This window comes from Elephantulus edwardii, unplaced genomic scaffold (assembly GCF_000299155.1).
Source record: "Elephantulus edwardii isolate Elephantulus edwardi_28Jun2011 unplaced genomic scaffold, EleEdw1.0 scaffold00034, whole genome shotgun sequence".
NCBI classification, from domain to species: Eukaryota; Metazoa; Chordata; class Mammalia; order Macroscelidea; family Macroscelididae; genus Elephantulus; species Elephantulus edwardii.
The window spans coordinates 419,773-434,924 of record NW_006399784.1 but is presented as its reverse complement, the minus strand read 5'-3'; the positions used below and the strand labels follow the sequence as shown (position 1 = coordinate 434,924).

Here is a 15,152-nt window from a genome sequence, read left to right as displayed (position 1 = left end):
CAGAGTTTAGGGCTGTTGTACATAGGGTCGCTATGAGTCGCAAGCAACTCGATGGCACATAACAACAACAACAGTCACTTACTTAACTCACATTGTTGTAACACTTCCAGCTCATAATGACTTTCTGTCAGATTTCCTAGACTATCAATTATAAGGGACAAGGCTGCCTTGCCTGCCTTTCTTCTGCAGAACTGCTGGTAGTTTCAGTCTCTTAAATTGTACCGTTTTTGTTTGTTCTGCCTTATCACCGCTACCTTAATCTAAATTTATTTATAATAATATTTCAGAAGACAATTACATGAAAAAAATCCAAATTTTAATTGTGTAATATGGCAAATTATACCTGTATTTTTTCCAATTATTGACAGAAATTATTATTCCAGAAAGTGACAGCACTATACTTTTGACTTCATTCATATTACTGGCAAATGTTTGTTTCCTATAGTAAATTTTTTGATTGCTGATCTCTCGTAGATAGAGTTGTTGTGGTTTTTTATTCCAAATTTGCCAGATTACCAGAAATATTTTACTAGTAATATTTTAAGTTAAAGTGCTTACAGTAGTCAACTCTAAGTAATTTTTGAGAGAAATGGTGATAAATTGGTATATAAAACAAAAAGGATGAATATAGACTTTGAAGTTGACTTCTCTCAACAGTGTTCTTTAAAAGAAATAGTGATTATCTTACTGGCCTAGTTGTATTTATTAGAAGGGACTCTGGTGGTGTAGTGCATAATGTGTTGGACTGCTAACTAAAAGGTCAGTTGTTCAAGCCCACCAACTGTTCTATGGGTGAGAGAAGAGCAGTCTCCTCCTGTAAAGATTTTAGGCTTGGAAACTTGATGACAAGTTTCTCTGAGTCAGATCCAACTCTATTGCAGTAGGCTTCATTTTAGTTTAAGTATATTGTAAGTCTGAAGCACTGTTTTTTATTTGATGTAGAGAAATGATAATTATTAAATTAAAACACAGGGTGTGTATGCATGTAACACACACACACAATACACTTAATTGCAAAGGCATATGTCATTAAAAAGAAAAAAATATTGTTTTCAAAAGGCAGCTAAATTTTGCAAATATAAAACATTTTAATTTCTCTTTTGTGAAACTGAGCTTCATCTGTTTGGCTTTTGCCATCTACTTGGAAGGCAACTTTATTTTAAATCCATTACATACAGAGTTCTTTATTTGAAAGAAAATGAGACTTTTTTTTTAAAAAAAGCTAGTTTTCTAAGCAACCAGTAGCTGCTGCAGCAGCTCAGAAGGACAGTGGCTCTGTAATGACATTCATCAAAATTGAAATGTTACTACCCCAAAAGTATTTTTTTGGAAGCCAGAAACTACTTTAAAGGTCTGAGATGAATTTCTAAAACTTGAATCATCTTCAGTAAGGGAAAGATTCATTTTTTAGAAAATTAAATGTGATTTAAAATATACTTGGAGTTTTGAAACTAAATCATGTTTATTGCAAGTTGCAAAATAATTGAAAAGAACTAGCTAGCTGCTTTCCAGTAGCTGGATGATAATAAGTAGCGAGAAAGGCAGTAAACTACACATGTCAGTATAAAATAATTGGGTTCCTATTCGCTATAACTGAAAACATTTCATTTAAAATTACTAAGTGTAGGAGCTAGGCACTTTTCAAATAATGTAAATGTCTATCACTGATGGACAAAAATGAAAAAGAAAAACAACAACAACAACAAAAAAATCCCTGATTTCTCTGCCTGTAGGGAAAAAAAAAAAATAAAAGGAATAACAGATAGTCTTGCAGAATGAGAAAAATACCAAGGAGATTTTTACCTATTTCTGGCCTTAATGTATCTATATATTTTCTCCAGCTATGTAGCTGCCATGGAGCTGATGCTATCATAAAAGCTTTTACATCTTGTAATTTCACAGTGTTACTCAAAATGTGTTGAATACATCTGTGTGGTTCTGTGACTTATAAGTAGTTCACAGTACTATATTGTTAGAAATTAGTAAAAAAGCTCCCATTCATTGCCATTGATTTGGAACCAACTCATAGCTGCCCTTCAGTGGATTTTTGAAAGATTTTTGTCACATGGGAGGTGTTGCCCACCTTTCACCCTTATAGACACGGGTGTTTTGTATTTTTTTACAAAATAATACGATCCTTATTTCTTTACTTTATGGTAAACCTATAAAATGCATCTCTGGAATAGACAAAATATATTTTGTTTTCCCATAATCATAAAGCTGCCATACTTAGTCTAGGCACAGCCAGTGCAGCATTTTTTTCAACCCCCCACGACTCTATTCTCTTCACCATTGATAATGTGCCTCCATCATTTTCAGGAGGAAAAACACTGTCAGCATCATCTTTAGCTGCATTTTCAAACTATGACTTTGTTTTCTGGATTAAAAAAATACTCCTTTAGTGCAGTGATCGCATAGGATATTGTTACTTCTTTTTTTTTAAATTTCTTTACTTCTATATATGAGACACGATCTTTAAATATTTCTATGAGTGCTATTTCCCATGTTTTTTTCTTTAAAGATTCTCTGGAAACTTTGTTGTTGATTGCCTTTGAGTTGAGAACAACTCATAGTGATCCTATGAACAAAAGGCTTGAAGCCCTTCTACAACTATCAACATTTATTGATGTTCATAGAGTTTCTGGAGGCATGCTATTTAGGAAGTGGATGCCTTTTTCCCCCCACAAAAAAAGAAAGCAGTGCCGATCCATGTGAGTCAGACCAGCTATTTAAGACCCTCTGCATAGCTCATTCTTGGTGCATCAAGCTATCTACATATTTTTCTAGTTTTCAGCCCTTATAAAAATAAACCTGAGAGGGCCTAAAGCTACAACCATCAGAATCACTTAATAGCACAAAAAGGAAGAAAACAGGTATGCAAAAAACAGGGTTCATTAAAAGATAATAAAAGCCAAATTCTGAAAGAAACATAGCTGTGAAATAGTTGCCATTCATATGAGGGACTTGGAAAAAAACCAAAAGCTTTGGACACATTCAAGACCAGAGAAATTAAGGGGATTTGCCTTCAACCCATTTTTACTGGGAGGACACATTACCATAGAATCTAGACAAGACCTGGGCTACAATCCTTGGTGTGGGTGTTCTCAGGGTACTGTAGTTTAATAGCCTTTGGGGAGCTAGAGAGAACCAAAGACCAATGCCATCACATGTAAAAAGGCCACTAGAACAATAACATGGCTGTTAACATTAGCAGGAGTTTAGACCAAGTATTGTTTGAAATCCCATTTGTACTTGCTCTTTCATGAAGAGCTTGAGATCTGTGTGGAGATATCTTAAACATATATAGGTACCCATCCTTTTGTCACAGCATCTCTTGTAAAATATTTTTATTCATTAGTTTTTATATCAACTCACCTTTTAAACTATAAAAGGCACTACAAGCTGTGCCATTTAGCTTCTAGTTTGGACATGACACTAATATTTCAAGAACAACTGGCTGAAGGACCATCTCCTGGTTAATACATTGGGCAGGCTCTGCATGCCTCTTTGAATTTGATATGTGTGATCTTGTTTGAGATTAAGCATGTAAACACAGGGCTAGATTTTGTTAGTCTTCATCTCAGAAAACTGATGGAGCATTCGTTGGTGCTTGTATAAATCAATGACTGGCTTTGCCTCTATTTTGTATTGCCTTAGCCTGGCAGCAACTGCTTCAGGTTTATCATCTTCCTGCTGGACTAATGGTTCACCTGTGATGTCATCAATCCCATGCACATGAGGTGGATTGAACCCCAGGCTGTATACTCTTTCATCAGAAGGGTGAATCCAATGTCTGCTGAGACGATCTTTGAGTGTTTCAAATGGTCTATGAAGAGTGATCCCTAGATCCAGCTCACAGATTCTGTCCAGGGCTTCTGCCTGTACTACAGTCCTAGGGAAACCATGCTGTTGTCAGTGCTGGTGGTGCCTATTCTTCAACTCCAACATGATTAGTCCTGTGATCACATGATCTGGAACCAAAAGACCTTTCCCTGTGTACTGCTTTCCCACATCACCAACTTCTAAGTTCGCTTTGGTGTTTCCTTGCAAAAAGTGGCCACTGGAGAGATGCTGTAAGCTGACCTTCTGGGGAATCCTTGGGCACACAGTACTGTTGCCTGAGGCTGGCAGCCCAAGGATGACCATGGGTGTGAGTTTTGAAGCCATTACCTTGGCAAGAGGGATGGTGAAAAAGATAGTGGTCCTGGAGGGTGCTTTGGGAATTTTGTTGCTTCTTCTCTGTCCCTGATCACCTCAACTTGTGCATGGACTCGCCAGCCACACTGCAGGGGAAAAGGGAGACTTTTGAGACTGCCCCTCGACACTGGTGTTTTTGAACCATCTGAAGGGACCACTTTTGAATTTGCTGCAAAACCCAAACTCCCTACGTGCTAGGCCAACAGAGCTTATGGTAGATATTAGACATGACTATTTAGAAACCAATCACAATTTGACAGTGTTTTATGCTAAATCTAATAATGATAATAAAAAATACATATGATTTTCATTTGACCCCCCCCTTTCAGTATTCTGATATTTAATTATAATTATATTTTGCTTATTTACTGGTCTATAAAAGTGTTGGGTAATCCAGATTGTTAAGAGTTTATTTAAATGAAATTATTTGTACTTTGAATTCACTTGGAGAAAGTTCAGGTTGGTGATCTTTCTCAAAAAAACCAGCCATGCAATCCTGTGGAATGCAGCTTCACTCTTAATGAAACCTTCATGAGTTAGAATCAGCCGAGTAACAACTGATCTGATACTAGTTAGTCTGTAATGTATTAGAATTAAAACAAAACCAAGAACTATTTAATTACCATAGGTGGTCTGAGAAGCACTCCTCTAAAATTTTGTTTTGGAGAAAACACAGCCAGAATGCCCTTTGGAGACAAAAATCTCAAAGTATCATCTCACATACTTTGGGCATGTTGTTAGGAGAAGCAACTCCTTGGAAGGAAAATAATGCTTGGAAAAGTTGGAGGGTCAACAAAACAGAAGAAGACCCTCAACTAGATGGATTGACACAGTGGGTTCCAGTTTGTCAGAAATAATGATGGCACAGGGTAGGAAAAGGTTCAGATCTATTATTCATAGGGTTGTCATGAGTCGTAGTTGGCTTAATGGGACCTAAGAACAGCATAACAACATCTGAAAAGGAATGATTATTATTTTTGGGAAGTATAAAAAAGAGAGGATAATAATGAGATGGATTGTTGTGACAACCTAATTTTGTTTTTAATTGAGGTATCCTATATGCTTAAAAAATGGTGTTTCTGATATCAATTTGTGATTTCCATTCTTTGTAAATTAATCTAGGGTGATTGAATTAGTCAACATTCATTGTAATAGAAGTTGTTACAAATAGCCCCCAACAATTTAATGGCTTTATTTCTTGTTTATATGGGAGCTCTAATGACCTTTGGGGTGAGAAGTTGGCCTATCTACTAGCTGCATCTCTAGCTGTTTTCTCACTGCTCCATGGGAGAAAGATGGGTCATCTTTCCCCATGCGATTTACAGCCTCTGAAAACCTGCTGGAATTGTCAGCTCTGTATCAGTTCATAGTAGACATTAATGGATTGGTTGTTTTATTTTTTTGAAAATAGACTTAAGGTTTCACTTTGGATTGTACCTTAAGTATTGTGGTGTTTGGTTTATTTATTTTTAGAATTCTGAGGTTTAGAGCAGCTACTTTGTGGAACATGTTGATTCTATCATAGTGGTTATCAGTGATGGGGGAAATCTGTGATGAATATAAAAACTTTGTACTTAGTGCTTACTTTTCATTAAACAGATTGTATAACCAAACTTTGTTTCATTGTCAGAAGGATTGATAATCTTATATAAAGACTAGAATTTGGAACAATAACATAAGCCACCCTGGTGGCAAATCACATGTGTTTATCATATACAGTGATTATGATCACTTGCTGTGCATCTGAGTGCTGGACAATGAATAGGATGCAGAAGAAGGAGAATTTTTGATGCTTTTAAGCTGTGGTGTTGGAGAAGAGCAGTGAACATTCCATGGATGGCCAAGAAAATGATAGGTCTTGGAGAGAGTGGGGTCATAGTGACTTTGGAGACAAAGATGAGGAGGCTTTGCCCCACATATTTGAGCATGTTGCTAGGAGTGGCTATTCCTTGGAGAAGGGCATGATATTTGAAAGAGTAGATGGTAGACAAAGGAGAGAGAAACTCTTAACCCTGCAGATTGACACAGTCAGGCTCTAGTGTGTCAGGAAGTGTGAGGATGGCACAGGATAGGACAGGGTTCAGAATCATTGTTCATAAGATCACTATTAGTCATACTCTACTGACAGTACCTAACCAAAGCAACAACAGTAGTCATATAAAGGATAAACTATTTAGATTGGTAGGTTTTTAAATATACTGGATATCTTATGTTCTTTGTATATTTAGAGAATTGGAAGGAGTTGAAACAGTGTAATTGTTGAGGTTCCTTTGTACTTTCAAGTGACCTCTGGGTTCACACATTAGTTTAAATGTAGCTTCCCTTCTGTTTGTGATGTCAAGAAAGATGATCCAATAGAATGTGGATATTATTGAACAATATAATTAATATCTCATGCAAGCAAAGTATTGTTGAAGATCAACTGGCTAGAACAGTACACTGACAGAAAACTGCAAGAAGTTCAATCTGGGTTTAAAAGAGGCCGTGGCACCAGCAATATCATTGTTCATGTCAGATTCTGACTGAAAGCAGAATGTCTATGTGTTTTATTGACTTTGCAAAGGCATTTTGACTGTGGATCATAATAAATTATGGCAAACATTGAGAGGGATGAGAATCTCAGAGCATCTTATCATGCTCAGATGAGACCAAGAAGCTGGTGTCTGAACAGAGCAGAGGGATCCTGCCTTGTTTAAAATTTTTTGTAAAAGGTAGATGTCAGAACTGTATTCTTTGTCCATATCTATTCAGTCTGTATTCTGAACAAATGCTTTGAGAAGCTGGACTCTGTGAAGGAATATATGCATTAAGATGGAGAAAAAATCATTAAGAACCTGCTTTATGCAAATGACACCACTTTGCTTGCTGAAAGTGAGGAGGATTTGAAATGCTTCCTGTAGAAGATCAAAGAATATAGCATGCAGTATGGCTTATATCTCAACACCAAGAAAACAAAAATTATCACCACACGGCTGATAATTAACACCATGATAGATGAAGAAAATATTGAAATTGTCAATTACTTCATCTTGGATCCATGAGTAATAGCTTTTGAACCAGCAGTCAAGAAATCAAAAGGCAAATTATATGGGGAAAGTCTACTGTCAGGGACCTTTCCAAAGTACTCAGGGAACAAAAATGTCTGTTTTAATACTAAGATGTACCTGATTCAAGCCATGGTTGTTTTTTGTTTTTGTTTCTTTCCAGTGACTTGCTATGCATCCGAGGGTTGGATGGTTAAATGAAAATGACAGAAGAAAAATCTATACCTTTGAGTTGTAATATTTGTGAAGAGTAGTGAATATCCCCTAGAATGTCAGACAAACAGATATGTCTTAGAGAAAGTGCAGACAGAATATTTGTAGAGGCACAAGGATAGTGGGGCTTCAACTCATATACTTTGGTCATATTGCTCGAAGGAGCTGTTCCTTGGACAGGAACATCATGCTGGAAAAGGTGGAAGGGTAATGAAAGACAGGAAGACCCACAACAAGTTGAATTGACACAGTGAATACATCAATAGGCTCAAGTACATCAGAGATGAAGAGGATAGCATAAGTAAGCATAGGACACAGTTCAGATCTGTTGCTCATAAAGTCACTATGAATCATGCTTGACTTGTAGGCACATAACAATGTTTATAGAAGGCAAATTTTGGGGGTGGGCTGGGAACATTCTGATATTTATTTGGGCAATTGGGTTGGGAATTTCAACACAGGTAGAGAGGATTAGGACTGTCAACCAAACCAGTACTGACTGATGGTGAGAAATAGCTCTTTTTGTGTATATTAATTTAAAATAAATGATCAGTAAATAGTATGTTTTGTAAAAACACATTAATATTTCCTTTGCTATTTCAATCTGGTGTTGATAATTTTGCTGGTAGTTTTTACTTCTGGATTATTCTTCATTTTAATGGAGAGTATTATTTTTCCCAACTAATCCTTATTTAAGGGAGCTCTGGTGGCCTAGTGGCATGAAGCTGCTTTGCAATCCCAAGGCACGCAGTGTATTTTCAATACAGTCTATGTTTAATTAACCAGTCTCTACTTACTAGACTTATTTATTGGGCTGTTCTTATAAATGTTGATTACTGATCCCCTCAGAATACTGAACATTGATTGTATTAATAGTTGTTGTTTGTTGTCATTAATTGGATGATAATTCATGGTGACTCTGTGCCAGCAGAATAGAGCTGCTTCATAGCGGTTTTAAGGCTATCATATTCCAGAAGCAGCTTGGCAGGCCTACTTATCTTCTGAGGGTCCGCTGAAGATGTGTCAATGACTACCTTTTCAGCTAGAAGTGGACTTGGCCGCCAGAGCTCCCTTTAGTAAAGTTCGTATTTGTTGTTGTGTACCACAGAGTCAGAACTGACTTCTAACTTTCACTGCTTTCAGAGGCAGTTATTCGTACAGGAGGAAATTGCCCATCCTTCTCTCATAGAGCAGCTGATAGCCTTCGGGATTACAGAGCAGCTCCTTGCCACTAGGCCATCAATTCTCCCTTCAGTAGGATTAGTTGGGAAAAAATAGTGTAACAAAATAAACGGTAAAAATTTGCAAATCTAGTACAGTTTTGCTTGGAGGTTATTTTACATATACTTTTAAACTTTCATTTCATTTTAATGCAAAGTAAATTTTAAAATTTTAAATGGTGCAATCTGGGTGTGATTAATGTAAGAAAGATGATAGAGAATTCTAATTGGAGGACTCAAACTGACAAACATATCTTTGAATTTATATTAGAATAGTATGAGTTTCTGTATATGTTATGATTTAAGTTAAGATGTTTGTGTTTTTACTTTTCATCATTTCCTGATTTAACCAACATTTTCAATTTATTTACTAATTTCTGGCCCTAGTTGTCCTATGACAAGTTTTTATTATAGTGGCAGATAGGATTATTTTCATAGAGAAATATCCTTACTTCCTGGACTTTTGGTACTTGTTGCTAGAGACTTTCATGCTAAAAGATAGATTTTTAACTATATGTCATCAATAACAGTTTTATATCCTTATAGTACTTTTTCATAAACATCCTGTTATTAAAATTTTATGCTGTTTGACTAATATTTTAATTATGCTTTTGTTTTGATAATTCACAAGTAATTGATATCTGAAAAAAATATTTAATTTTGGTGGTGGTTCTTCAGCAGTTATCCTTTGGAATTTTTATAATTTTATTCATTAAAATTGCTTCATTAAGCTTATTATTTATTTACATTAAGATAGTATTATCTTCTCAAGTTAAATATTTTCCTAGCGAACTGTTGTTCTCTTTTATAAAAGTCATCTCTAGCCCCAAGTGTGACTGATTACAGCATATGTCAACACTCTCTGCACTTTGATCACAACTAAACTATTCATTTCAGTTCAAATTTCATTTTTCTAGAAAGCTGTCACTTGTGATAGATGTTTAAAGCAACTCCAATTTAATTTGTTGATTTTCTCTTTCTTCTGCCATAGATAACGTATCTAAATATCATTTTGCAGTGTGGAGAGGATTACTGAGATGCAGCAAGTACCCTAAGGGTTTGCAGGAATGTTTATTTGGCCAATCTAGACAATTGTCCTGTGCAGACAAATTGAATTCACTGAGGTGTCTTAAAGGCTGTGTTTCATTGTCATGTGCTGACTGTTTACATCTTTCCTGATTTTAGATCAATTACTTTTAAAATTTATTTAGATTTAAATTTTTATTCAATGTTTTCTTATTAGACAAGATGCAAATCTTTCTTATCTTGAATAAATCTTGAATTGAAAAAAAAGGAACTTGTTCATCTTTTCAGTTTGCCAGTTTCTCATATTAAACTGTAAAGGTATAAATTTTAACTCTCAGAGACTCACCTCTTATGATGTATTCAGGGGGAAAAAAATCACTAAGCCATGTTTATTGCTTGTAAATCAATGACCGAAATGCTTCAAATGTGTTGTTTAGAGATTGTTGCTGTGTGGCATGGAGTGGGAACTGACTCACTGCTAACCCTTCAGCTGATTTTCACAGGGAGTTAACTGTGCAAGAGGAGATTGCCCATTCTTCTCTTGCTGAGCAGCTGGTGATTTTGAACCACATGCCTTTGTGATTGCAGCAAATTTGAAAATAATACTCTATTTCCTTACCTTCAATTGTGATGCTACTGTGCAAGAATTGCTGCTCATTAAGGAGACACAAGTGTGTTTTGATCAGAACCTTGAAAATTTGTTTTCTCTTCTTGAAAATTTGTTTTCTCTTCCTCTTTTGCTCATTTTTCTTTCTTTTTTTAAGAAAAAGTTAGTGAGTTTAATAAAATAACATGTAATTCACATAATTAAAGATTTTAAAACAAGGAGCTGAGTTGCCAACCCAAAGGCACAAAGTTCCATCCATAGGAGAAAGATGTGCTATTTACTTTTGTACTATTTGTTACCTCTGAAAACCCACTGGGTAATCTATGAGGTATATCTAACTTGATGGTACATAACAACAACATTTTTAAAAAACAGCAACATTTTAAATTCATTCTATTTACATTGAATTAGAAGTAATTCATACCTGACCCTCCAGTGGGTCTTCAGAGGCGATAAATCTCACAAGGAGGAGATGGACCATCTTTTTCTTGCGGAGTAGCTAGTAGATTTGAACCACCCATCTTAGAGTTGGCTGCCCAACTCTCTGTGAATTAGACCACTAGAATTTATTCAAGTAAACACTTGAATAATTTTTAGTATATTCTTTATGTGTCACTTTTGACACATTGACCACTGTCAATTCAGGAACATTTCCATCACCTCAAAAATAAACTACATCATCTATAACAACTAGGCTCAACTTTTCTTTTTTTTCCAATCCACTGACAACCACTAATCTATTTTCTCTATGGATTAATCTATTCTGTGTTTTTTTATATGAGTGAATTCATTCACCATGCTGAATTGATTTGGTAGGAGTTACTGGTCGAAGAGTGAAGAATGGAAGAGAGAGAAGCCAGAGAAACCTGTCTGCCCCACAGTTCCCCATTGCCCCCCAGTGTATAGAGTAAGACGTTCTTTCCTGCAGCAGCTCTGTAGTTTAGTTCTTGTTTTTCTTTCAAGTTCAGCTCCTGACAAGGTCTATCTTAGTTCCATCTTATGTTGAACGGCCTTAACTGCAGAGCTTCGATATCACTACTGCTTTGTAGGTGTTGCAGAATTCCTGTCATTACTAATTTCAGGTTTACTTATTGTTTTCAATTACATTTCCCAGGTTTGATTTGGTTTTTCCCTTACTCAGGTAAACAATTTTTTGTAGTAAATCCCTGTATTTGAGGTAGGCAGAGTGGTTTCCATTCTGCCTCCATAGATGCTTTGGTGGCATCCTGTATTACCTATTGGGCTGTTAACTAAACGTTTGAATCCACAAACTAATCCTTAGAAAAAATCTGGGCATTGTCCTCTGTTAAATAAGCATGCATCAGAATCTACTCCTTGGCAGTATTGTGTTTTGTTGTTTTGGTTTCCACTTTCTCCTGTTTCCTTTTTTTTTTTTTTTATTGAACACTTCTTGCCGATCTTCTCTGTATCGTTTCAATTTTAGTATATGTGCTGCTGAAGCGAGCACTCCTGTTTGCTTTTTGTTTGTTGTTGTAGTGTACCATCTTATAGCTTTGACTCATAGCAACAGTCCGGCACCATCTTCACAATCTCTGCTGTGCATAAATATATTGTTGCAGTCATTATGTCAATCCACTTTGTTGAGAATTTTTCTCTCGTTGACTGACTCCCTACTTTTCCTGGCATCATGTCCTTTTCTTGGGTCTGGGGTCTACAAAATTAGACCGGTTAGAGGGCACCAGTGATGCTGTATTGTTATATATTTTTAGAAACTGCTGGAATTATAAATATATGCACCTCAGGGGCTGTCCTTTTGTTAAAAGTTGTTGTGTTGTGTTGAGTCAGAACTGACCCATAGCTGACCCTCCAGCAGGTTTTAGAGACATTAAAGATATTTAGAGACAGGAGGAGATGGTTTATCCTTTTACCATGGAGCAGTTGGTAGATTCGAACTTTATACCTTTGGGATTACAGCATAGTTTCTTACCTCTAGGCCACCAGAGCTCTTTTTGTTAAAAACAATAATTTCTTTCAAATTAGTTAATATTTTTTGTGATTTTTTTTGTCCTTTTATAGGGTAGGGACATGCATTATAACATCTTATTAAGAAATTTACATGGATTACTGGCATATGCACAGGTGTAATTTTTTTTAAAAAACTTACTTTCTTTACCATCTAGAATTGTAGAATGTAATCTCCTATTAAGTTACCCTACATCTCTAAAATTGTTTTGTTGTTATGTTAGACTTTACAGTATAATGCTTTACTTAGCATCTGGTTTACTAAGTATATGATTGTGTGTGTGTATGTGTTGATGTGCTTTTCTGAAAGTTGATTCATTTTAAAAAGTTGTCACTGTTTTGGAAGCTAAATGAATATGTGAAATAACCAGATTTAATTTCAAAACCTTCTCATCCTGATATCTTTCCTTTTAAGTGGCAATATTAATTGAACACCTTCTTCATCCCATGCATTGTTCCGGATCTTGTAAATTCAGTGATATAAAAGACCATTTCTCATCTCATAGGGACAAAGGATGCTTTTCTTTGAACTAGCAGTAATGGCTTACTCTCATATTAATAAAATTAAATGGAAATTTTGATCTGTTCTAAATATACTTGGGCACATCTGCATGACTTGTTATTTAAAAAGTTATTAAAGATATTATTTTTAAAACACTTTTTGAAATAAATAATAATACTACTGGACTTTTCTCTAGCTCTTTGTAAAGTAAAAGGAACTCTTGAAGCATAATTTAATAACAATTATAAGTTATGCTCCTTAAGATACTGGTTTTTGAGGATGTGTTTGATGGATCATTTATTTCAGTGATGTTTTATGTGTTTATTTTTAAACTGAATAGTGATGAATCTAAACTTCTGAGGCATATTCCCTTAGACTCTATAGTTGATTTAGATGATACATGAGACTTTTTTGTCAAACTGAACTGAGCTAGAAAAAAATCTCTTAGAATAGCTGTATTTAGATTTTAATGAAACTAGGCAGAAAGGAGACTAAAGTGAATTTTCTTTTTAGTCTTTTAAATGAAAAAGTGCATCATTTGTCCTATATATCTTATTCATCATCAGTCATAGGAAAGCATTCATTCCCATGAGAGAGATAATGGATTCAGAGAGCCGAGAGGAATGGAAGATTGTCATTCAATGCAGATGAGTTTCAGTAATATTCTTATCATGAAAAATAGGGTTGCAAAACCTTAAGATTTGGAATTAAAGTTGCCATAGATATATTTAATTAAAAGTAGATTGCTTTAACCTTTCTTTAAGTTAGAAATAGGTTTAAAATCTTAAATTAACTTTATAGTTAGTTTGTATTTAACTTGTATTCAGGTCTTGCCTTTAATAAGGATTCTTTATAATGTTTAGCCCCCAAAAAGGTACATTTTAATTGAACTATTAAAGTGAACACATAAAGTTTCTGAAAGAATACCTACCACATTGGATTAAAGTGTGATTTAGTTTTTCCTTATGGTGAGAACAACCAAACTTTAACAAACGCAGATACAAATGGAACAAAATGTAGCAAGAACTACATATTCAATGCAATCCCAATACATATACCAAGTGAATTTTTCAAGGAGATCGAAAGGGACATTGTCAAGTTTATCTAGAAAGGAGAGAGATGCAAAATAAGCAAAATACTTCTGAAAATAAAAAATGAAGAAGGATGCATAGCACTCCTTGACCTCAAAACATATATCACAGAGATAGTAACCCAAACAGCACAGTACTGGTACAATGATAGGAGCATGGACCAGTAGAAAAGAATCAAGAACCCAGCAATTTACCTCTCTATGATCAACTGACATTCAACAAGAAAATAAAACCTATCAAATGGTAAAATGGGAACCCCTTCAACAAATGATGCTTGCAAAACTGATCATCTACCTATATGCAGAAAGCTGAAACAGGATCCACATCTCACACTATGCACAAAAATCAGCTCAAAGTGAATCAGAGACCTGAGAGTAAAGCCCAAAGCCGTAAAGCTCGTAAGTGACAAACTGGGACCAAGCTTACAAGGCCTAGTCTATTGTATAAAAAGATTGAGAAAAACAGCCAGAAATACACAGTCTGGAGAGGATAAAATTGATGGATAAAACTTTATAAAGATTAAATCTCTGTTCTAATCAAACACTTTTCCAGCAGGGTGAAAAAAAAATCTACTGACTAGAAACAACAACAACAATAACAGCAACAAAAACATTTGACAATACAATCTAATCCAAGGGTCACATAGCAAAAGTTTAGAGAATACTTCTGGACCTCCAGGATAAAAAGACTTATAACTCATTTATAAAATTTCCTATGCTTGTGAAAGCTGAAAAATAAATTAGGATTATAAAATAAGAATCAATGTTTTTGAGTTGCGGTAATGGAGAAAGAATTCTACATGTCCCATGAACTACTGCTAGAACAAACAAATCTGTCTTAAAGAAAGTGCAACCAGCATGTTCCTTAGAGGCAAGAATGGTGAAACTTTGTCTCAGAAACATCAGGAGAGTTCAGTCCTTGGAAAAAATATAATCAGAGAAATCTTTCACAAGATGAATTGACACCTAACTGTAATAATGGGCTTGAATATATTAGAGATGATGAAAGTATAGTCTAGGGCAAGGTTCAGATCTGTTGTTCATAGGATTGCTGTGCTATGAGTCATGGTCAACTTGTTAGCACCCCAAAACAACAAGATCAAATGGAACGCGATCATTGATAACTATTACAGACTCAGTTTTGGGTTACTTAGAGGACATTAGAATGTTCAGAATTTTTTTTTATTAATTTAGTTTGTTTATTTTTCATTTCAATGAACATCTACAGACATTTTGGAATTCCATTAATTCATTGTTGCACCCTTCTCCC

General features: G+C 35.2%; 1 protein-coding gene and 1 pseudogene across 1 annotated transcript in view; one reads left to right on the top strand and one right to left on the bottom strand.

Annotated features, from left to right (window-relative positions):
* GBE1 (glucan (1,4-alpha-), branching enzyme 1) overlaps window positions 1–15,152 on the top strand; it is a 480,806-nt gene that overhangs the window by 90,738 nt on the left and 374,916 nt on the right. The gene's annotated exons all lie outside the window — the stretch shown is intronic.
* On the bottom strand, window positions 3,477–4,167 carry LOC102877479 (annotated as a pseudogene).